Here is a 25648-nt window from a genome sequence, read left to right as displayed (position 1 = left end):
GAATAGTACGTTAGTATGAATAGTACGTTAGTATGAATACTACGTTAGTGTGAATAGTACGCTAGTGTGAATAATACGCTAGTGTGAATAATACGCAAGTGTGAATAATACGCAAGTGTGAACAGTACGTTAGTTTGAATAGTATTCTAGTGTGAATAGTACGCTAGTGTGAATAATACATTAGTATCTATAGTACGCTAGTGTGAATAGTACATTTGTATCTATAGTACGTTAGTGTGAATAGTACGTTAGTATCTATAGTACGTTAGTATCTATAGAACATTAGTGTGAATAGTACTTTAGTATCTGTAGTACCTTAGTGTGAATAGTACTTTAGTATCTATAGTACATCAGTGTGAATAGTACGTTAGTATCTATAGTACGTTAGTGTGAATAGTACGTTAGTATTAATAGTATGTTAGCATTAATAGTACGTTAGTGTGAATAGTATGTTCGTGTGAATAGTATTTTAGCATTAGTAGTAAGATAGTATTAATAGTACGTTAGTGTGAATAGCACGTTAGCATTAATACGTGTGAATAGTACGTTAGCATTAATAGTACGTTAGAGTGAATAGTACGTAAGCATTAATAGTACGTTAGTGTGAATAGTACGTGAGTTTGAATAGTACGTTAGTGTGAATAGTACGTTAGAGTGAATAGTACGTTAGTGTGAATAGTACGTTAGCATTAATAGTATGTTAGTGTGACTAGTACGTTAGCATTAATAGTACGTTAGTGTGAATAGTACGTTAGCATTAATAGTACGTTAGTGTGAATAGTACGTTAGTGTGAATGGTACATTAGCATTAATAGTACGTTAGTGTGAATAGTACATTAGCAGTAATAGTACGTTAGTGTGAATAGTACGTTAGCATTAATAGTATGTTAGTGTGAATAGTGCGTTAGCATTAATAGTACGTTAGTGTGAATAGTACGTTAGTGTGAATAGTACGTTAGCGTGAATAGTACGTTAGCGTGAATAGTATGTTAGTGTAAATAGTGCGTTAGCATTAATAGTACGTTAGTGTGAATAGTACATTAGCATTAATAGTACGTTAGTGTGAATAGTACGTTAGCATTAATAGTATGTTAGTGTAAGTAGTATGTTAGCATTAATAGTATGTTAGTGTGAATAGTGCGTTAGCATTAATAGTACGTTAGTGTGAATAGTACGTTAGCATTAATAGTACGTTAGTGTGAATAGTACGTTAGTGTGAATAGTACGTTAGCGTGAATAGTACGTTAGCGTGAATAGTATGTTAGTGTAAATAGTGCGTTAGCATTAATAGTACGTTAGTGTGAATAGTACATTAGCATTAATAGTATGTTAGTATAAATAGTATGTTAGCATTAATAGTATGTTAGTGTGAATAGTGCGTTAGCATTAATAGTACGTTAGTGTGAATAGTATGTTAGCATTAATAGTATGTTAGTGTAAATAGTGCGTTAGCATTAATAGTACGTTAGTGTGAATAGTACGTTAGCATTAATAGTACGTTAGTGTGAATAGTACGTTAGCATTAATAGTACCTTAGTGTGAATAGTACGTTAGCATTAATAGTACGTTAGTGTGAATAGTATGTTTGTGTGAATAGTACTTTAGCATTAGTAGTACGATAGTATTAATAGTACGTTAGTGTGAATAGCACGTTAGTATAAATAGTATGTTAGTATGAATAGTGTTAGAATTAATAGTACGTTAGTGTGAATAGTATGTTAGCGTTAATTGTACGTTAGTGTGAATAGTACGTTAGTATTAATAGTACGTTATTGTGAATAGTACGTTAGTGTGAATAGTACGTTAGAGTGAATAGTACGTTAGCATTAATAGTACGTTAGTGTGAATAGTATGTTAGCATTAATAGTACGTTAGTGTGAATAGTACGTTAGCATTAATACGTGTGAATAGTACGTTAGCATTAATAGTACGTTAGAGTGAATAGTACGTAAGCATTAATAGTACGTTAGTGTGAATAGTACGTGAGTTTGAATAGTACGTTAGTGTGAATAGTACGTTAGCATTAATAGTATGTTAGTGTGACTAGCACGTTAGCATTATTAGTATGTTAGTGTGAATAGTGCGTTAGCATTAATAGTACGTTAGTGTGAATAGTACGTTAGCATTAATAGTACGTTAGTGTGAATAGTACGTTAGTGTGAATAGTACATTAGCATTAATAGTACGTTAGTGTGAATAGTACGTTAGTGTGAATAGTACATTAGCATTAATAGTACGTTAGTGTGAATAGTACGTTAGCATTAATAGTACGTTAGTGTGAATAGTGCGTTAGCATTAATAGTACGTTAGTGTGAATAGTACGTTAGCATTAATAGTACGTTAGTGTGAATAGTACGTTAGTGTGAATAGTACGTTAGCGTGAATAGTATGTTAGCATGAATAGTACGTTAGCATTAATAGTATGTTAGCATTAATAGTATGTTAGTGTTAATAGTGCGTTAGCATGAATAGTACGTTAGTGTGAATAGTATGTTAGTGTAAATAGTGCAATAGCATTAATAGTACGTTAGAGTGAATAGTACGTAAGCGTTAATAGTACGTTAGTGTGAATAGTACGTGAGTTTGAATAGTACGTTTGTGTGAATAGTACGTTTGTGTGAATAGTACGTTAGAGTGAATAGTACGTTAGTGTGAACAGTACGTTAGCATTAATAGTATGTTAGTGTGACTAGTACGTTAGCATTATTAGTATGTTAGTGTGAATAGTGCGTTAGCATTAATAGTACGTTAGTGTGAATACCACGTTAGTATAAATAGTATGTTAGTATGAATAGTATGTTAGAATTAATAGTACGTAAGTGTGAATAGTATGTTAGCGTTAATTGTACGTTAGTGTGAATAGTACGTTAGTATTAATAGTACGTTATTGTGAATAGTACGTTAGCGTGAATAGTACGTTAGAGTGAATAGTACGTTAGCGTTAATAGTACGTTAGTGTGAATAGTGCGTTAGCATTAATAGTACGTTAGTGTGAATAGTACGTTAGCATTAATAGTACGTTAGTGTGAATAGTACGTTAGTGTGAATAGTACGTTAGCGTGAATAGTATGTTAGTGTAAATAGTGCGTTAGCATTAATAGTACGTTAGTTTGAATAGTACGTTAGCATTAATAGTATGTTAGTGTAAATAGTATGTTAGCATTAATAGTATGTTAGTGTGAATAGTGCGTTAGCATTAATAGTACGTTAGTGTGAATAGTATGTTAGCATTAATAGTACGTTAGTGTAAATAGTGCGTTTGCATTAATAGTACGTTAGAGTGAATAGTACGTAAGCATTAATAGTACGTTAGTGTGAATAGTACGTGAGTTTGAATAGTACGTTAGTGTGAATAGTACGTTAGAGTGAATAGTACGTTATTGTGAATAGTACGTATGTTTGAATAGTACGTTAGTGTGAATAGTACGTTAGCATTAATACGTGTGAATAGTACGTTAGCATTAATAGTACGTTAGAGTGAATAGTACGTAAGCATTAATAGTACGTTAGTGTGAATAGTACGTATGTTTGAATAGTACGTTAGTGTGAATAGTACGTTAGTGAATAGTACGTTAGTGTGAATAGTACGTTAGCATTAATAGTATGTTAGTGTGACTAGTACGTTAGCATTATTAGAATGTTAATGTGAATAGTGCGTTAGCATTAATAGTACGTTAGTGTGAATAGTACGTTAGCATTAATAGTACGTTAGTGTGAATAGTACGTTAGTGTGAATAGTACGTTAGTGTGAATAGTACGTTAGTGTGAATAGTACATTAGCATTAATAGTACGTTAGTGTGAATAGTACGTTAACATTAATAGTACATTAGAGTGAATAGTACATTAGCATTAATAGTACGTTAGTGTAAATAGTATGTTAGCATTAATAGTATGTTAGTGTAAATAGTGCGTTACCATTAATAGTACGTTAGAGTGAATAGTACGTAAGCATTAATAGTACGTTAGTGTGAATAGTACGTGAGTTTGAATAGTACGTTAGTTTGAATAGTACGTTAGCATTAATAGTATGTTAGTGTGACTAGTACGTTAGCATTAATAGTACGTTAGAGTGAATAGTACGTAAGCATTAATAGTACGTTAGTGTGAATAGTACGTGAGTTTGAATAGTACGTTAGTGTGAATAGTACGTTAGAGTGAATAGTACGTTAGTGTGAATAGTACGTTAGCATTAATAGTATGTTAGTGTGACTAGCACGTTAGCATTATTAGTATGTTAGTGTGAATAGTGCGTTAGCATTAATAGTACGTTAGTGTGAATAGTACGTTAGCATTAATAGTACGTTAGTGTGAATAGTACGTTAGTGTGAATAGTACATTAGCATTAATAGTACGTTAGTGTGAATAGTACGTTAGTGTGAATAGTACATTAGCATTAATAGTACGTTAGTGTGAATAGTACGTTAGCATTAATAGTACGTTAGTGTGAATAGTGCGTTAGCATTAATAGTACGTTAGTGTGAATAGTGCGTTAGCATTAATAGTACGTTAGTGTGAATAGTACGTTAGTGTGAATAGTACGTTAGCGTGAATAGTATGTTAGTGTAAATAGTGCGTTAGCATTAATAGTACGTTAGTGTGAATAGTACATTAGCATTAATAGTACGTTAGTGTGAATAGTACGTTAGCATTAATAGTACGTTAGTGTGAATAGTACGTTAGCATTAATAGTACGTTAGTGTAAATAGTACGTTAGCATTAATAGTATGTTAGTGTAAATAGTGCGTTAGCATTAATAGTATGTTAGTGTAAATAGTGCGTTAGCATTAATAGTACGTTAGAGTGAATAGTACGTAAGCATTAATAGTACGTTAGTGTGAATAGTACGTGAGTTTGAATAGTACGTTAGTTTGAATAGTACGTTAGAGTGAATAGTACGTTAGCATTAATAGTATGTTAGTGTGACTAGTACGTTAGCATTATTAGTATGTTAGTGTGAATAGTGCGTTAGTGTGAATGGTTCATTAGCATTAATAGTACGTTAGTGTGAATAGTACATTAGCATTAATAGTACGTTAGTGTGAATAGTACGTTAGCATTAATAGTATGTTAGTGTGAATAGTGCGTTAGCATTAATAGTACGTTAGTGTGAATAGTACGTTAGCATTAATAGTACGTTAGTGTGAATAGTACGTTAGTGTGAATAGTACGTTAGCATTAATAGTATGTTAGTGTAAATAGTGCGTTAGCATTAATAGTACGTTAGTGTGAATAGTACATTAGCATTAATAGTACGTTAGTGTGAATAGTACGTTAGCATTAATAGTATGTTAGTGTAAATAGTATGTTAGCATTAATAGTATGTTAGTGTGAATAGTGCGTTTACATTAATAGTACGTTAGTGTGAATAGTATGTTAGCATTAATTGTATGTTAGTGTAAATAGTGCGTTAGCATTAATAGTACGTTAGTGTGAATAGTATGTTAGCATTAATAGTATGTTAGTGTGAATAGTGCGTTAGCATTAATAGTACGTTAGTGTGAATAGTACGTTAGCATTAATAGTACGTTAGTGTGAATAGTACGTTAGCATTAATAGTACCTTAGTGTGAATAGTACGTTAGCATTAATAGTACGTTAGTGTGAATAGTATGTTTGTGTGAATAGTACTTTAGCATTAGTAGTACGATAGTATTAATAGTACGTTAGTGTGAATAGCACGTTAGTATAAATAGTATGTTAGTATGAATAGTATGTTAGAATTAATAGTACGTTAGTGTGAATAGTATGTTAGCGTTAATTGTACGTTAGTGTGAATAGTACGTTAGCATTAATAGTACGTTAGTGTGAATAGTATGTTAGCGTTAATTGTACGTTAGTGTGAATAGTACGTTAACATTAATAGTACGTTAGTGTGAATAGTATGTTAGCATTAATAGTACGTTAGTGTGAATAGTACGTTAGCATTAATACGTGTGAATAGTACGTTAGCATTAATAGTACGTTAGAGTGAATAGTACGTAAGCATTAATAGTACGTTAGTGTGAATAGTACGTGAGTTTGAATAGTACGTTAGTATGAATAGTACGTTAGAGTGAATAGTACGTTAGTGTGAATAGTACATTAGCATTAATAGTACGTTAGTGTGAATAGTACGTTAGCATTAATAGTACGTTAGTGTGAATAGTACGTTAGCATTAATAGTACGTTAGTGTAAATAGTACGTTAGCATTAATAGTATGTTAGTGTAAATAGTGCGTTAGCATTAATAGTATGTTAGTGAAAATAGTGCGTTAGCATTAATAGTACGTTAGAGTGAATAGTACGTAAGCATTAATAGTACGTTAGTGTGAATAGTACGTGAGTTTGAATAGTACGTTAGTTTGAATAGTACGTTAGAGTGAATAGTACGTTAGCATTAATAGTATGTTAGTGTGACTAGTACGTTAGCATTATTAGTATGTTAGTGTGAATAGTGCGTTAGCATTAATAGTACGTTAGTGTGAATAATACGTTAGCATTAATAGTACGTTAGTGTGAATAGTACGTTAGAGTGAATATTACGTTAGTGTGAATAGTACGTTAGCATTAATAGTATGTTAGTGTGACTAGTACGTTAGCATTATTAGTATGTTAGTGTGAATAGTGCGTTAGCATTAATAGTACGTTAGTGTGAATAGCACGTTAGTATAAATAGTATGTTAGTATGAATAGTATGTTAGAATTAATAGTACGTTAGTGTGAATAGTATGTTAGCGTTAATAGTACGTTAGAGTGAATAGTACGTTAGCATTAATAGTACGTTAGTGTGAATAGTATGTTAGCATTAATAGTACGTTAGTGTGAATAGTACGTTAGCATTAATACGTGTGAATAGTACGTTAGCATTAATAGTACATTAGTGAATAGTACATTAGCATTAATAGTACGTTAGTGTGAATAGTACGTTAGCATTAATAGCATGTTAGTGTAAATAGTATGTTAGCATTAATAGTACGTTAGTGTGAATAGTGCGTTAGCATTAATAGTACGTTAGTGTGAATAGTACGTTAGCATTAATAGTACGTTAATGTGAATAGTACGTTAGCATTAATAGTACATTAGTGTGAATAGTACGTTAGCATTAATAGTATGTTAGTGTGACTAGTACGTTAGCATTATTAGTATGTTAGTGTGAATAGTGCGTTAGTGTGAATGGTTCATTAGCATTAATAGTACGTTAGTGTGAATAGTACATTAGCATTAATAGTACGTTAGTGTGAATAGTACGTTAGCATTAATAGTATGTTAGTGTGAATAGTACGTTAGTGTGAATAGTACGTTAGCATTAATAGTACGTTAGTGTGAATAGTACGTTAGTGTGAATAGTACATTAGCATTAATAGTACGTTAGTGTGAATAGTATGTTAACATTAATAGTATGTTAGTGTGAATAGTGCGTTTACATTAATAGTACGTTAGTGTGAATAGTATGTTAGCATTAATTGTATGTTAGTGTAAATAGTGCGTTAGCATTAATAGTACGTTAGTGTGAATAGTATGTTAGCATTAATAGTATGTTAGTGTGAATAGTGCGTTAGCATTAATAGTACGTTAGTGTGAATAGTATGTTAGCATTAATAGTATGTTAGTGTGAATAGTGCGTTAGCATTAATAGTACGTTAGTGTGAATAGTACGTTAGTGTGAATGGTTCATTAGCATTAATAGTACGTTAGTGTGAATAGTACATTAGCATTAATAGTACGTTAGTGTGAATAGTACGTTAGCATTAATAGTATGTTAGTGTGAATAGTGCGTTAGCATTAATAGTACGTTAGTGTGAATAGTACGTTAGCATTAATAGTACGTTAGTGTGAATAGTACGTTAGTGTGAATAGTACGTTAGCATTAATAGTATGTTAGTGTAAATAGTGCGTTAGCATTAATAGTACGTTAGTGTGAATAGTACATTAGCATTAATAGTACGTTAGTGTGAATAGTACGTTAGCATTAATAGTATGTTAGTGTAAATAGTATGTTAGCATTAATAGTATGTTAGTGTGAATAGTGCGTTTACATTAATAGTACGTTAGTGTGAATAGTATGTTAGCATTAATTGTATGTTAGTGTAAATAGTGCGTTAGCATTAATAGTACTTTAGTGTGAATAGTATGTTAGCATTAATAGTATGTTAGTGTGAATAGTGCGTTAGCATTAATAGTACGTTAGTGTGAATAGTACGTTAGCATTAATAGTACGTTAGTGTGAATAGTACGTTAGCATTAATAGTACCTTAGTGTGAATAGTACGTTAGCATTAATAGTACGTTAGTGTGAATAGTATGTTTGTGTGAATAGTACTTTAGCATTAGTAGTACGATAGTATTAATAGTACGTTAGTGTGAATAGCACGTTAGTATAAATAGTATGTTAGTATGAATAGTATGTTAGAATTAATAGTACGTTAGTGTGAATAGTATGTTAGCGTTAATTGTACGTTAGTGTGAATAGTACGTTAGCATTAATAGTACGTTAGTGTGAATAGTATGTTAGCGTTAATTGTACGTTAGTGTGAATAGTACGTTAACATTAATAGTACGTTAGTGTGAATAGTATGTTAGCATTAATAGTACGTTAGTGTGAATAGTACGTTAGCATTAATACGTGTGAATAGTACGTTAGCATTAATAGTACGTTAGAGTGAATAGTACGTAAGCATTAATAGTACGTTAGTGTGAATAGTACGTGAGTTTGAATAGTACGTTAGTATGAATAGTACGTTAGAGTGAATAGTACGTTAGTGTTAATAGTACATTAGCATTAATAGTACGTTAGTGTGAATAGTACGTTAGCATTAATAGTACGTTAGTGTGAATAGTACGTTAGCATTAATAGTACGTTAGTGTAAATAGTACGTTAGCATTAATAGTATGTTAGTGTAAATAGTGCGTTAGCATTAATAGTATGTTAGTGAAAATAGTGCGTTAGCATTAATAGTACGTTAGAGTGAATAGTACGTAAGCATTAATAGTACGTTAGTGTGAATAGTACGTGAGTTTGAATAGTACGTTAGTTTGAATAGTACGTTAGAGTGAATAGTACGTTAGCATTAATAGTATGTTAGTGTGACTAGTACGTTAGCATTATTAGTATGTTAGTGTGAATAGTGCGTTAGCATTAATAGTACGTTAGTGTGAATAATACGTTAGCATTAATAGTACGTTAGTGTGAATAGTACGTTAGAGTGAATATTACGTTAGTGTGAATAGTACGTTAGCATTAATAGTATGTTAGTGTGACTAGTACGTTAGCATTATTAGTATGTTAGTGTGAATAGTGCGTTAGCATTAATAGTACGTTAGTGTGAATAGCACGTTAGTATAAATAGTATGTTAGTATGAATAGTATGTTAGAATTAATAGTACGTTAGTGTGAATAGTATGTTAGCGTTAATAGTACGTTAGAGTGAATAGTACGTTAGCATTAATAGTACGTTAGTGTGAATAGTATGTTAGCATTAATAGTACGTTAGTGTGAATAGTACGTTAGCATTAATACGTGTGAATAGTACGTTAGCATTAATAGTACATTAGTGAATAGTACATTAGCATTAATAGTACGTTAGTGTGAATAGTACGTTAGCATTAATAGTATGTTAGTGTAAATAGTATGTTAGCATTAATAGTACGTTAGTGTGAATAGTGCGTTAGCATTAATAGTACGTTAGTGTGAATAGTACGTTAGCATTAATAGTACGTTAATGTGAATAGTACGTTAGCATTAATAGTACATTAGTGTGAATAGTACGTTAGCATTAATAGTATGTTAGTGTGACTAGTACGTTAGCATTATTAGTATGTTAGTGTGAATAGTGCGTTAGTGTGAATGGTTCATTAGCATTAATAGTACGTTAGTGTGAATAGTACATTAGCATTAATAGTACGTTAGTGTGAATAGTACGTTAGCATTAATAGTATGTTAGTGTGAATAGTGCGTTAGCATTAATAGTACGTTAGTGTGAATAGTACGTTAGCATTAATAGTACGTTAGTGTGAATAGTACGTTAGTGTGAATAGTACATTAGCATTAATAGTACGTTAGTGTGAATAGTATGTTAACATTAATAGTATGTTAGTGTGAATAGTGCGTTTACATTAATAGTACGTTAGTGTGAATAGTATGTTAGCATTAATTGTATGTTAGTGTAAATAGTGCGTTAGCATTAATAGTACGTTAGTGTGAATAGTATGTTAGCATTAATAGTATGTTAGTGTGAATAGTGCGTTAGCATTAATAGTACGTTAGTGTGAATAGTATGTTAGCATTAATAGTATGTTAGTGTGAATAGTGCGTTAGCATTAATAGTACGTTAGTGTGAATAGTACGTTAGTGTGAATAGTACGTTAGCATTAATAGTACCTTAGTGTGAATAGTACGTTAGTGTGAATAGCACGTTAGTATAAATAGTATGTTAGTATGAATAGTATGTTAGAATTAATAGTACGTTAGTGTGAATAGTATGTTAGCGTTAATTGTACGTTAGCGTGAATAGTACGTTAGTATTAATAGTACGTTATTGTGAATAGTACGTTAGTGTGAATAGTACGTTAGAGTGAATAGTACGTTAGCATTAATAGTACGTTAGTGTGAATAGTATGTTAGCATTAATAGTACGTTAGTGTGAATAGTACGTTAGCATTAATACGTGTGAATAGTACGTTAGCATTAATAGTACGTTAGAGTGAATAGTACGTAAGCATTAATAGTACGTTAGTGTGAATAGTACGTGAGTTTGAATAGTACGTTAGTGTGAATAGTACGTTAGAGTGAATAGTACGTTAGTGTGAATAGTACGTTAGCATTAATAGTATGTTAGTGTGACTAGCACGTTAGCATTATTAGTATGTTAGTGTGAATAGTGCGTTAGCATTAATAGTACGTTAGTGTGAATAGTACGTTAGCATTAATAGTACGTTAGTGTGAATAGTACGTTAGTGTGAATAGTACATTAGCATTAATAGTACGTTAGTGTGAATAGTACGTTAGTGTGAATAGTACATTAGCATTAATAGTACGTTAGTGTGAATAGTACGTTAGCATTAATAGTACGTTAGTGTGAATAGTACGTTAGCATTAATACGTGTGAATAGTACGTTAGCATTAATAGTACATTAGTGAATAGTACGTTAGCATTAATAGTACGTTAGTGTGAATAGTACGTTAGCATTAATAGTACGTTAGTGTAAATAGTACGTTAGCATTAATAGTATGTTAGTGTAAATAGTGCGTTAGCATTAATAGTATGTTAGTGAAAATAGTGCGTTAGCATTAATAGTACGTTAGAGTGAATAGTACGTAAGCATTAATAGTACGTTAGTGTGAATAGTACGTGAGTTTGAATAGTACGTTAGTTTGAATAGTACGTTAGAGTGAATAGTACGTTAGCATTAATAGTATGTTAGTGTGACTAGTACGTTAGCATTATTAGTATGTTAGTGTGAATAGTGCGTTAGCATTAATAGTACGTTAGTGTGAATAATACGTTAGCATTAATAGTACGTTAGTGTGAATAGTACGTTAGAGTGAATATTACGTTAGTGTGAATAGTACGTTAGCATTAATAGTATGTTAGTGTGACTAGTACGTTAGCATTATTAGTATGTTAGTGTGAATAGTGCGTTAGCATTAATAGTACGTTAGTGTGAATAGCACGTTAGTATAAATAGTATGTTAGTATGAATAGTATGTTAGAATTAATAGTACGTTAGTGTGAATAGTATGTTAGCGTTAATAGTACGTTAGAGTGAATAGTACGTTAGCATTAATAGTACGTTAGTGTGAATAGTATGTTAGCATTAATAGTACGTTAGTGTGAATAGTACGTTAGCATTAATACGTGTGAATAGTACGTTAGCATTAATAGTACATTAGTGAATAGTACATTAGCATTAATAGTACGTTAGTGTGAATAGTACGTTAGCATTAATAGTATGTTAGTGTAAATAGTATGTTAGCATTAATAGTACGTTAGTGTGAATAGTGCGTTAGCATTAATAGTACGTTAGTGTGAATAGTACGTTAGCATTAATAGTACGTTAATGTGAATAGTACGTTAGCATTAATAGTACATTAGTGTGAATAGTACGTTAGCATTAATAGTATGTTAGTGTGACTAGTACGTTAGCATTATTAGTATGTTAGTGTGAATAGTGCGTTAGTGTGAATGGTTCATTAGCATTAATAGTACGTTAGTGTGAATAGTACATTAGCATTAATAGTACGTTAGTGTGAATAGTACGTTAGCATTAATAGTATGTTAGTGTGAATAGTGCGTTAGCATTAATAGTACGTTAGTGTGAATAGTACGTTAGCATTAATAGTACGTTAGTGTGAATAGTACGTTAGTGTGAATAGTACATTAGCATTAATAGTACGTTAGTGTGAATAGTATGTTAACATTAATAGTATGTTAGTGTGAATAGTGCGTTTACATTAATAGTACGTTAGTGTGAATAGTATGTTAGCATTAATTGTATGTTAGTGTAAATAGTGCGTTAGCATTAATAGTACGTTAGTGTGAATAGTATGTTAGCATTAATAGTATGTTAGTGTGAATAGTGCGTTAGCATTAATAGTACGTTAGTGTGAATAGTATGTTAGCATTAATAGTATGTTAGTGTGAATAGTGCGTTAGCATTAATAGTACGTTAGTGTGAATAGTACGTTAGTGTGAATAGTACGTTAGCATTAATAGTACCTTAGTGTGAATAGTACGTTAGTGTGAATAGCACGTTAGTATAAATAGTATGTTAGTATGAATAGTATGTTAGAATTAATAGTACGTTAGTGTGAATAGTATGTTAGCGTTAATTGTACGTTAGCGTGAATAGTACGTTAGTATTAATAGTACGTTATTGTGAATAGTACGTTAGTGTGAATAGTACGTTAGAGTGAATAGTACGTTAGCATTAATAGTACGTTAGTGTGAATAGTATGTTAGCATTAATAGTACGTTAGTGTGAATAGTACGTTAGCATTAATACGTGTGAATAGTACGTTAGCATTAATAGTACGTTAGAGTGAATAGTACGTAAGCATTAATAGTACGTTAGTGTGAATAGTACGTGAGTTTGAATAGTACGTTAGTGTGAATAGTACGTTAGAGTGAATAGTACGTTAGTGTGAATAGTACGTTAGCATTAATAGTATGTTAGTGTGACTAGCACGTTAGCATTATTAGTATGTTAGTGTGAATAGTGCGTTAGCATTAATAGTACGTTAGTGTGAATAGTACGTTAGCATTAATAGTACGTTAGTGTGAATAGTACGTTAGTGTGAATAGTACATTAGCATTAATAGTACGTTAGTGTGAATAGTACGTTAGTGTGAATAGTACATTAGCATTAATAGTACGTTAGTGTGAATAGTACGTTAGCATTAATAGTACGTTAGTGTGAATAGTGCGTTAGCATTAATAGTACGTTAGTGTGAATAGTGCGTTAGCATTAATAGTACGTTAGTGTGAATAGTACGTTAGTGTGAATAGTACGTTAGCGTGAATAGTATGTTAGTGTAAATAGTGCGTTAGCATTAATAGTACGTTAGTGTGAATAGTACATTAGCATTAATAGTACGTTAGTGTGAATAGTACGTTAGCATTAATAGTACGTTAGTGTGAATAGTACGTTAGCATTAATAGTACGTTAGTGTAAATAGTACGTTAGCATTAATAGTATGTTAGTGTAAATAGTGCGTTAGCATTAATAGTACGTTAGAGTGAATAGTACGTAAGCATTAATAGTACGTTAGTGTGAATAGTACGTGAGTTTGAATAGTACGTTAGTTTGAATAGTACGTTAGAGTGAATAGTACGTTAGCATTAATAGTATGTTAGTGTGACTAGTACGTTAGCATTATTAGTATGTTAGTGTGAATAGTGCGTTAGCATTAATAGTACGTTAGTGTGAATAGTACGTTAGCATTAATAGTACGTTAGTGTGAATAGTACGTTAGAGTGAATAGTACGTTAGTGTGAATAGTACGTTAGTGTGAATAGTACGTTAGTGTGAATAGTACGTTAGAGTGAATAGTACGTTAGCATTAATAGTACGTTAGAGTGAATAGTACGTAAGCATTAATAGTACGTTAGTGTGAATAGTACGTGAGTTTGAATAGTACGTTAGTGTGAATAGTACGTTAGAGTGAATAGTACGTTAGTGTGAATAGTACGTTAGCATTAATAGTATGTTAGTGTGACTAGCACGTTAGCATTATTAGTATGTTAGTGTGAATAGTGCTTTAGCATTAATAGTACATTAGTGTGAATAGTACGTTAGCATTAATAGTACGTTAGTATGAATAGTATGTTAGAATTAATAGTACGTTAGTGTGAATAGTATGTTAGCGTTAATTGTACGTTAGTGTGAATAGTACGTTAGTATTAATAGTACGTTATTGTGAATAGTACGTTAGCATTAATAGTACGTTAGTGTGAATAGTATGTTAGCATTAATAGTACGTTAGTGTGAATAGTACGTTAGCATTAATACGTGTGAATAGTACGTTAGCATTAATAGTACGTTAGAGTGAATAGTACGTAAGCATTAATAGTACGTTAGTGTGAATAGTACGTGAGTTTGAATAGTACGTTAGTGTGAATAGTACGTTAGAGTGAATAGTACGTTAGTGTGAATAGTACGTTAGCATTAATAGTATGTTAGTGTGAATAGTACGTTAGTGTGAATAGTACATTAGCATTAATAGTGCGTTAGTGTGAATAGTACGTTAGTGTGAATAGTACATTAGCATTAATAGTACGTTAGTGTGAATAGTACGTTAGCGTGAATAGTATGTTAGTGTGAATAGTACATTAGCATTAATAGTACGTTAGTGTGAATAGTACGTTAGCATTAATAGTACGTTAGTGTAAATAGTACGTTAGCATTAATAGTATGTTAGTGTAAATAGTGCGTTAGCATTAATAGTATGTTAGTGTAAATAGTGCGTTAGCATTAATAGTACGTTAGAGTGAATAGTACGTAAGCATTAATAGTACGTTAGTGTGAATAGTACGTGAGTTTGAATAGTACGTTAGTTTGAATAGTACGTTAGAGTGAATAGTACGTTAGCATTAATAGTATGTTAGTGTGACTAGTACGTTAGCATTATTAGTATGTTAGTGTGAATAGTGCGTTAGCATTAATAGTACGTTAGTGTGAATAGTACGTTAGTGTGAATAGTACGTTAGCATTAATAGTACCTTAGTGTGAATAGTACGTTATTGTGAATAGTACGTTAGTGTGAATAGTACGTTAGAGTGAATAGTACGTTAGAGTGAATAGTACGTAAGCATTAATAGTACGTTAGTGTGAATAGTACGTTAGCATTAATACGTGTGAATAGTACGTTAGCATTAATAGTACGTTAGAGTGAATAGTACGTAAGCATTAATAGTACGTTAGTGTGAATAGTACGTGAGTTTGAATAGTACGTTAGTGTGAATAGTACGTTAGAGTGAATAGTAAGTTAGTGTGAATAGTACGTTAGCATTAATAGTATGTTAGTGTGACTAGCACGTTAGCATTATTAGTATGTTAGTGTGAATAGTGCGTTAGCATTAATAGTACGTTAGTGTGAATAGTACGTTAGCATTAATAGTACGTTAGTGTGAATAGTACGTTAGTGTGAATAGTACATTAGCATTAATAGTACGTTAGTGTGAATAGTACGTTAGCATTAATAGTACGTTAGTGTGAATAGTGCGTTAGCATTAATAGTACGTTAGTGTGAATAGTACGTTAGTGTGAATAGTACATTAGCATTAATAGTACGTTAGTGTGAATAGTACGTTAGTGTGAATAGTACATTAGCATTAATAGTACGTTAGTGTGAATAGTACGTTAGCATTAATAGTACGTTAGTGTGAATAGTGCGTTAGCATTAATAGTACGTTAGTGTGAATAGTGCGTTAGCATTAATAGTACGTTAGTGTGAATAGTACGTTAGTGTGAATAGTACGTTAGCGTGAATAGTATGTTAGTGTAAATAGTGCGTTAGCATTAATAGTACGTTAGTGTGAATAGTACATTAGCATTAATAGTACGTTAGTGTGAATAGTACGTTAGCATTAATAGTACGTTAGTGTGAATAGTACGTTAGCATTAATAGTACGTTAGAGTGAATAGTACGTAAGCATTAATAGTACGTTAGTGTGAATAGTACGTGAGTTTGAATAGTATGTTAGCATTAATAGTACGTTAGAGTGAATAGTACGTTAGTGTGAATAGTACGTTAGCATTAATAGTATGTTAGTGTGAATAGTACGTTAGTGTGAATAGTACATTAGCATTAATAGTACGTTAGTGTGAATAGTACGTTAGCGTGAATAGTATGTTAGTGTGAATAGTACATTAGCATTAATAGTACGTTAGTGTGAATAGTACGTTAGCATTAATACGTGTGAATAGTACGTTAGCATTAATAGTATGTTAGTGTGAATAGTGCGTTAGCATTAATAGTACGTTAGTGTGAATAGTACATTAGCATTAATAGTGCGTTAGTGTGAATAGTACGTTAGTGTGAATAGTACATTAGCATTAATAGTACGTTAGTGTGAATAGTACGTTAGCGTGAATAGTATGTTAGTGTGAATAGTACATTAGCATTAATAGTACGTTAGTGTGAATAGTACATTAGCATTAATAGTACGTTAGCGTGAATAGTACGTTAGTGTGAATAGTACATTAGCATTAATAGTACGTTAGTGTGAATAGTACGTTAGCATTAATAGTACGTTAGTGTGAATAGTGCGTTAGCATTAATAGTACGTTAGTGTGAATAGTGCGTTAGCATTAATAGTACGTTAGTGTGAATAGTACGTTAGTGTGAATAGTACGTTAGCGTGAATAGTATGTTAGTGTAAATAGTGCGTTAGCATTAATAGTACGTTAGTGTGAATAGTACATTAGCATTAATAGTACGTTAGTGTGAATAGTACGTTAGCATTAATAGTACGTTAGTGTGAATAGTACGTTAGCATTAATAGTACGTTAGAGTGAATAGTACGTAAGCATTAATAGTACGTTAGTGTGAATAGTACGTGAGTTTGAATAGTATGTTAGCATTAATAGTACGTTAGAGTGAATAGTACGTTAGTGTGAATAGTACGTTAGCATTAATAGTATGTTAGTGTGAATAGTACGTTAGTGTGAATAGTACATTAGCATTAATAGTACGTTAGTGTGAATAGTACGTTAGCGTGAATAGTATGTTAGTGTGAATAGTACATTAGCATTAATAGTACGTTAGTGTGAATAGTACGTTAGCATTAATACGTGTGAATAGTACGTTAGCATTAATAGTATGTTAGTGTGAATAGTGCGTTAGCATTAATAGTACGTTAGTGTGAATAGTACATTAGCATTAATAGTGCGTTAGTGTGAATAGTACGTTAGTGTGAATAGTACATTAGCATTAATAGTACGTTAGTGTGAATAGTACGTTAGCGTGAATAGTATGTTAGTGTGAATAGTACATTAGCATTAATAGTACGTTAGTGTGAATAGTACGTTAGCATTAATACGTGTGAATAGTACGTTAGCATCAATAGTACGTTAGAGTGAATAGTACGTAAGCATTAATAGTACGTTAGTGTGAATAGTACGTGAGTTTGAATAGTATGTTAGCATTAATAGTACGTTAGAGTGAATAGTACGTTAGTGTGAATAGTACGTTAGCATTAATAGTATGTTAGTGTGAATAGTACGTTAGTGTGAATAGTACATTAGCATTAATAGTGCGTTAGTGTGAATAGTACGTTAGTGTGAATAGTACATTAGCATTAATAGTACGTTAGTGTGAATAGTACGTTAGCGTGAATAGTACATTAGCATTAATAGTACGTTAGTGTGAATAGTACGTTAGCATTAATAGTACGTTAGTGTGAATAGCACGTTAGTATAAATAGTATGTTAGTATGAATAGTATGTTAGAATTAATAGTACGTTAGTGTGAATAGTATGTTAGCGTTAATTGTACGTTAGCGTGAATAGTACGTTAGTATTAATAGTACGTTATTGTGAATAGTACGTTAGTGTGAATAGTACGTTAGAGTGAATAGTACGTTAGAGTGAATAGTACGTAAGCATTAATAGTACGTTAGTGTGAATAGTACGTTAGCATTAATACGTGTGAATAGTACGTTAGCATTAATAGTACGTTAGAGTGAATAGTACGTAAGCATTAATAGTACGTTAGTGTGAATAGTACGTGAGTTTGAATAGTACGTTAGTGTGAATAGTACGTTAGAGTGAATAGTACGTTAGTGTGAATAGTACGTTAGCATTAATAGTATGTTAGTGTGACTAGCACGTTAGCATTATTAGTATGTTAGTGTGAATAGTGCGTTAGCATTAATAGTACGTTAGTGTGAATAGTACGTTAGCATTAATAGTACGTTAGTGTGAATAGTACGTTAGCATTAATAGTACGTTAGTGTGAATAGTGCGTTAGCATTAATAGTACGTTAGTGTGAATAGTGCGTTAGCATTAATAGTACGTTAGTGTGAATAGTACGTTAGCGTGAATAGTATGTTAGTGTAAATAGTGCGTTAGCATTAATAGTACGTTAGTGTGAATAGTACATTAGCATTAATAGTACGTTAGTGTGAATAGTACGTTAGCATTAATAGTACGTTAGTGTGAATAGTACGTTAGCATTAATAGTACGTTAGAGTGAATAGTACGTAAGCATTAATAGTACGTTAGTGTGAATAGTACGTGAGTTTGAATAGTATGTTAGCATTAATAGTACGTTAGAGTGAATAGTACGTTAGTGTGAATAGTACGTTAGCATTAATAGTATGTTAGTGTGAATAGTACGTTAGTGTGAATAGTACATTAGCATTAATAGTGCGTTAGTGTGAATAGTACGTTAGTGTGAATAGTACATTAGCATTAATAGTACGTTAGTGTGAATAGTACGTTAGCGTGAATAGTATGTTAGTGTGAATAGTACATTAGCATTAATAGTACGTTAGTGTGAATAGTACGTTAGCATTAATACGTGTGAATAGTACGTTAGCATTAATAGTACGTTAGAGTGAATAGTACGTAAGCATTAATAGTACGTTAGTGTGAATAGTATGTTAGCATTAATAGTACGTTAGAGTGAATAGTACGTTAGTGTGAATAGTACGTTAGCATTAATAGTATGTTAGTGTGAATAGTACGTTAGTGTGAATAGTACATTAGCATTAATAGTGCGTTAGTGTGAATAGTACGTTAGTGTGAATAGTACATTAGCATTAATAGTACGTTAGTGTGAATAGTACGTTAGCGTGAATAGTATGTTAGTGTGAATAGTACATTAGCATTAATAGTACGTTAGTGTGAATAGTACGTTAGCATTAATAGTACGTTAGTGTAAATAGTACGTTAGCATTAATAGTATGTTAGTGTAAATAGTGCGTTAGCATTAATAGTATGTTAGTGTAAATAGTGCGTTAGCATTAATAGTACGTTAGAGTGAATAGTACGTAAGCATTAATAGTACGTTAGTGTGAATAGTACGTGAGTTTGAATAGTACGTTAGTTTGAATAGTACGTTAGAGTGAATAGTACGTTAGCATTAATAGTATGTTAGTGTGACTAGTACGTTAGCATTATTAGTATGTTAGTGTGAATAGTGCGTTAGCATTAATAGTACGTTAGTGTGAATAGTACGTTAGCATTAATAGTACGTTAGTGTGAATAGTACGTTAGAGTGAATAGTACGTTAGTGTGAATAGTACGTTAGCATTAATAGTATGTTAGTGTGACTAGTACGTTAGCATTAATAGTATGTTAGTGTGACTAGTACGTTAGCATTATTAGTATGTTAGTGTGAATAGTGCGTTAGTGTGAATGGTTCATTAGCATTAATAGTACGTTAGTGTGAATAGTACGTTAGCATTAATAGTACCTTAGTGTGAATAGTACGTTAGTGTGAATAGCACGTTAGTATAAATAGTATGTTAGTATGAATAGTATGTTAGAATTAATAGTACGTTAGTGTGAATAGTATGTTAGCGTTAATTGTACGTTAGCGTGAATAGTACGTTAGTATTAATAGTACGTTATTGTGAATAGTACGTTAGTGTGAATAGTACGTTAGAGTGAATAGTACGTTAGAGTGAATAGTACGTAAGCATTAATAGTACGTTAGTGTGAATAGTACGTTAGCATTAATACGTGTGAATAGTACGTTAGCATTAATAGTACGTTAGAGTGAATAGTACGTAAGCATTAATAGTACGTTAGTGTGAATAGTACGTGAGTTTGAATAGTACGTTAGTGTGAATAGTACGTTAGAGTGAATAGTACGTTAGTGTGAATAGTACGTTAGCATTAATAGTATGTTAGTGTGACTAGCACGTTAGCATTATTAGTATGTTAGTGTGAATAGTGCGTTAGCATTAATAGTACGTTAGTGTGAATAGTACGTTAGCATTAATAGTACGTTAGTGTGAATAGTACGTTAGTGTGAATAGTACATTAGCATTAATAGTACGTTAGTGTGAATAGTACGTTAGTGTGAATAGTACATTAGCATTAATAGTACGTTAGTGTGAATAGTACGTTAGCATTAATAGTACGTTAGTGTGAATAGTGCGTTAGCATTAATAGTACGTTAGTGTGAATAGTGCGTTAGCATTAATAGTACGTTAGTGTGAATAGTACGTTAGTGTGAATAGTACGTTAGCGTGAATAGTATGTTAGTGTAAATAGTGCGTTAGCATTAATAGTACGTTAGTGTGAATAGTACATTAGCATTAATAGTACGTTAGTGTGAATAGTACGTTAGCATTAATAGTACGTTAGTGTGAATAGTACGTTAGCATTAATAGTACGTTAGTGTAAATAGTACGTTAGCATTAATAGTATGTTAGTGTAAATAGTGCGTTAGCATTAATAGTATGTTAGTGTAAATAGTGCGTTAGCATTAATAGTACGTTAGAGTGAATAGTACGTAAGCATTAATAGTACGTTAGTGTGAATAGTACGTGAGTTTGAATAGTACGTTAGTTTGAATAGTACGTTAGAGTGAATAGTATGTTAGCATTAATAGTATGTTAGTGTGACTAGTACGTTAGCATTATTAGTATGTTAGTGTGAATAGTGCGTTAGCATTAATAGTACGTTAGTGTGAATAGTACGTTAGAGTGAATAGTACGTTAGTGTGAATAGTACGTTAGTGTGAATAGTACTTTAGAGTGAATAGTACGTTAGCATTAATAGTACGTTAGAGTGAATAGTACGTAAGCATTAATAGTACGTTAGTGTGAATAGTACGTGAGTTTGAATAGTACGTTAGTGTGAATAGTACGTTAGAGTGAATAGTACGTTAGTGTGAATAGTACGTTAGCATTAATAGTATGTTAGTGTGACTAGCACGTTAGCATTATTAGTATGTTAGTGTGAATAGTGCGTTAGCATTAATAGTACATTAGTGTGAATAGTACGTTAGCATTAATAGTACGTTAGTATGAATAGTATGTTAGAATTAATAGTACGTTAGTGTGAATAGTATGTTAGCGTTAATTGTACGTTAGTGTGAATAGTACGTTAGTATTAATAGTACGTTATTGTGAATAGTACGTTAGCATTAATAGTACGTTAGTGTGAATAGTATGTTAGCATTAATAGTACGTTAGTGTGAATAGTACGTTAGCATTAATACGTGTGAATAGTACGTTAGCATTAATAGTACGTTAGAGTGAATAGTACGTAAGCATTAATAGTACGTTAGTGTGAATAGTACGTGAGTTTGAATAGTACGTTAGTGTGAATAGTACGTTAGAGTGAATAGTACGTTAGTGTGAATAGTACGTTAGCATTAATAGTATGTTAGTGTGAATAGTACGTTAGTGTGAATAGTACATTAGCATTAATAGTGCGTTAGTGTGAATAGTACGTTAGTGTGAATAGTACATTAGCATTAATAGTACGTTAGTGTGAATAGTACGTTAGCGTGAATAGTACATTAGCATTAATAGTACGTTAGTGTGAATAGTACGTTAGCATTAATAGTACGTTAGTGTGAATAGTACGTTATCATTAATAGTACGTTAGTGTAAATAGTACGTTAGCATTAATAGTATGTTAGTGTAAATAGTGCGTTAGCATTAATAGTATGTTAGTGTAAATAGTGCGTTAGCATTAATAGTACGTTAGAGTGAATAGTACGTAAGCATTAATAGTACGTTAGTGTGAATAGTACGTGAGTTTGAATAGTACGTTAGTTTGAATAGTACGTTAGAGTGAATAGTACGTTAGCATTAATAGTATGTTAGTGTGACTAGTACGTTAGCATTATTAGTATGTTAGTGTGAATAGTGCGTTAGCATTAATAGTACGTTAGTGTGAATAGTACGTTAGCATTAATAGTACGTTAGTGTGAATAGTACGTTAGAGTGAATAGTACGTTAGTGTGAATAGTACGTTAGCATTAATAGTATGTTAGTGTGACTAGTACGTTAGCATTAATAGTATGTTAGTGTGACTAGTACGTTAGCATTATTAGTATGTTAGTGTGAATAGTGCGTTAGTGTGAATGGTTCATTAGCATTAATAGTACGTTAGTGTGAATAGTACATTAGCATTAATAGTACGTTAGTGTGAATAGTACGTTAGCATTAATAGTATGTTAGTGTGAATAGTGCGTTAGCATTAATAGTACGTTAGTGTGAATAGTACGTTAGCATTAATAGTACGTTAGTGTGAATAGTACGTTAGTGTGAATAGTACGTTAGCGTGAATAGTATGTTAGTGTAAATAGTGCGTTAGCATTAATAGTACGTTAGTGTGAATAGTACATTAGCATTAATAGTACGTTAGTGTGAATAGTATGTTAGCATTAATAGTATGTTAGTGTGAATAGTGCGTTAGCATTAATAGTACGTTAGTGTGAATAGTACGTTAGCATTAATAGTACGTTAGTGTGAATAGTACGTTAGCATTAATAGTACCTTAGTGTGAATAGTACGTTAGCATTAATAGTACGTTAATGTGAATAGTACGTTAGAGTGAATAGTACGTTAGTGTGAATAGTACGTTAGCATTAATAGTATGTTAGTGTGACTAGTACGTTAGCATTAATAGTATGTTAGTGTGACTAGTACGTTAGCATTGTTAGTATGTTAGTGTGAATAGTGCGTTAGTGTGAATGGTTCATTAGCATTAATAGTACGTTAGTGTGAATAGTACATTAGCATTAATAGTACGTTAGTGTGAATAGTACGTTAGCATTAATAGTATGTTAGTGTGAATAGTGCGTTAGCATTAATAGTACGTTAGTGTGAATAGTACGTTAGCATTAATAGTACGTTAGTGTGAATAGTACGTTAGTGTGAATAGTACGTTAGCGTGAATAGTATGTTAGTGTAAATAGTGCGTTAGCATTAATAGTACGTTAGTGTGAATAGTACATTAGCATTAATAGTACGTTAGTGTGAATAGTATGTTAGCATTAATTGTATGTTAGTGTAAATAGTGCGTTAGCATTAATAGTACGTTAGTGTGAATAGTATGTTAGCATTAATAGTATGTTAGTGTGAATAGTGCGTTAGCATTAATAGTACGTTAGTGTGAATAGTACGTTAGCATTAATAGTACGTTAGTGTGAATAGTACGTTAGCATTAATAGTACCTTAGTGTGAATAGTACGATAGTACGTTAGTGTGAATAGCACGTTAGTATAAATAGTATGTTAGTATGAATAGTATGTTAGAATTAATAGTACGTTAGTGTGAATAGTATGTTAGCGTTAATTGTACGTTAGTGTGAATAGTACGTTAGTATTAATAGTACGTTATTGTGAATAGTACGTTAGTGTGAATAGTACGTTAGTATTAATAGTACGTTATTGTGAATAGTACGTTAGTGTGAATAGTACGTTAGAGTGAATAGTACGTTAGCATTAATAGTACGTTAGAGTGAATAGTACGTAAGCATTAATAGTACGTTAGTGTGAATAGTACGTGAGTTTGAATAGTACGTTAGTGTGAATAGTACGTTAGAGTGAATAGTACGTTAGTGTGAATAGTACGTTAGCATTAATAGTATGTTAGTGTGACTAGCACGTTAGCATTATTAGTATGTTAGTGTGAATAGTGCGTTAGCATTAATAGTACGTTAGTGTGAATAGTACGTTAGCATTAATAGTACGTTAGTGTGAATAGTACGTTAGTATAAATAGTATGTTAGTATGAATAGTATGTTAGAATTAATAGTACGTTAGTGTGAATAGTATGTTAGCGTTAATTGTACGTTAGTGTGAATAGTACGTTAGTATTAACAGTACGTTATTGTGAATAGTACGTTAGTGTGAATAGTACGTTAGAGTGAATAGTACGTTAGCATTAATAGTACGTTAGTGTGAATAGTATGTTAGCATTAATAGTACGTTAGTGTGAATAGTACGTTAGCATTAATACGTGTGAATAGTACGTTAGCATTAATAGTACGTTAGAGTGAATAGTACGTAAGCATTAATAGTACGTTAGTGTGAATAGTACGTTAGAGTGAATAGTACGTTAGTGTGAATAGTACGTTAGCATTAATAGTATGTTAGTGTGACTAGCACGTTAGCATTATTAGTATGTTAGTGTGAATAGTGCGTTAGCATTAATAGTACGTTAGTGTGAATAGTACGTTAGCATTAATAGTACGTAAGTGTGAATAGTACATTAGCATTAATAGTGCGTTAGTGTGAATAGTACGTTAGTGTGAATAGTACATTAGCATTAATAGTACGTTAGTGTGAATAGTACGTTAGCATTAATAGTACGTTAGTGTGAATAGTGCGTTAGCATTAATAGTACGTTAGTGTGAATAATGCGTTAGCATTAATAGTACGTTAGTGTGAATAGTACGTTAGTGTGAATAGTACGTTAGCGTGAATAGTATGTTAGTGTAAATAGTGCGTTAGCATTAATAGTACGTTAGTGTGAAAAGTACATTAGCATTAATAGTACGTTAGTGTGAATAGTACGTTAGCATTAATAGTACGTTAGTGTGAATAGTACGTTATCATTAATAGTACGTTAGTGTAAATAGTACGTTAGCATTAATAGTATGTTAGTGTAAATAGTGCGTTAGCATTAATAGTATGTTAGTGTAAATAGTGCGTTAGCATTAATAGTACTTTAGTGTGAATAGTACGTGAGTTTGAATAGTACGTTAGTTTGAATAGTACGTTAGTGTGAATAGTACGTTAGAGTGAATAGTACGTTAGTGTGAATAGTACGTTAGCATTAATAGTATGTTAGTGTGACTAGTACGTTAGCATTAATAGTATGTTAGTGTGACTAGTACGTTAGCATTATTAGTATTTTAGTGTGAATAGTGCGTTAGTGTGAATGGTTCATTAGCATTAATGGTACGTTAGTGTGAATAGTACATTAGCATTAATAGTACGTTAGTGTGAATAGTACGTTAGCATTAATAGTATGTTAGTGTGAATAGTGCGTTAGCATTAATAGTACGTTAGTGTGAATAGTACGTTAGCATTAATAGTACGTTAGTGTGAATAGTACGTTAGTGTGAATAGTACGTTAGCGTGAATAGTATGTTAGTGTAAATAGTGCGTTAGCATTAATAGTACGTTAGTGTGAATAGTACATTAGCATTAATAGTACGTTAGTGTGAATAGTATGTTAGCATTAATTGTATG

At 31.8% G+C, this 25648-nt stretch overlaps 1 protein-coding gene across 3 annotated transcripts in view; it reads left to right on the top strand.

Annotated features, from left to right (window-relative positions):
• Positions 1–25648, top strand: part of LOC141768736 (tetraspanin-15) — a 57635-nt gene that overhangs the window by 21374 nt on the left and 10613 nt on the right. The window lies entirely within an intron of this gene.

This window comes from Sebastes fasciatus, chromosome 6 (genome assembly GCF_043250625.1).
Source record: "Sebastes fasciatus isolate fSebFas1 chromosome 6, fSebFas1.pri, whole genome shotgun sequence".
Taxonomy (NCBI): domain Eukaryota; kingdom Metazoa; phylum Chordata; class Actinopteri; order Perciformes; family Sebastidae; genus Sebastes; species Sebastes fasciatus.
This window is presented reverse-complemented; position numbering and strand designations above follow the sequence as displayed.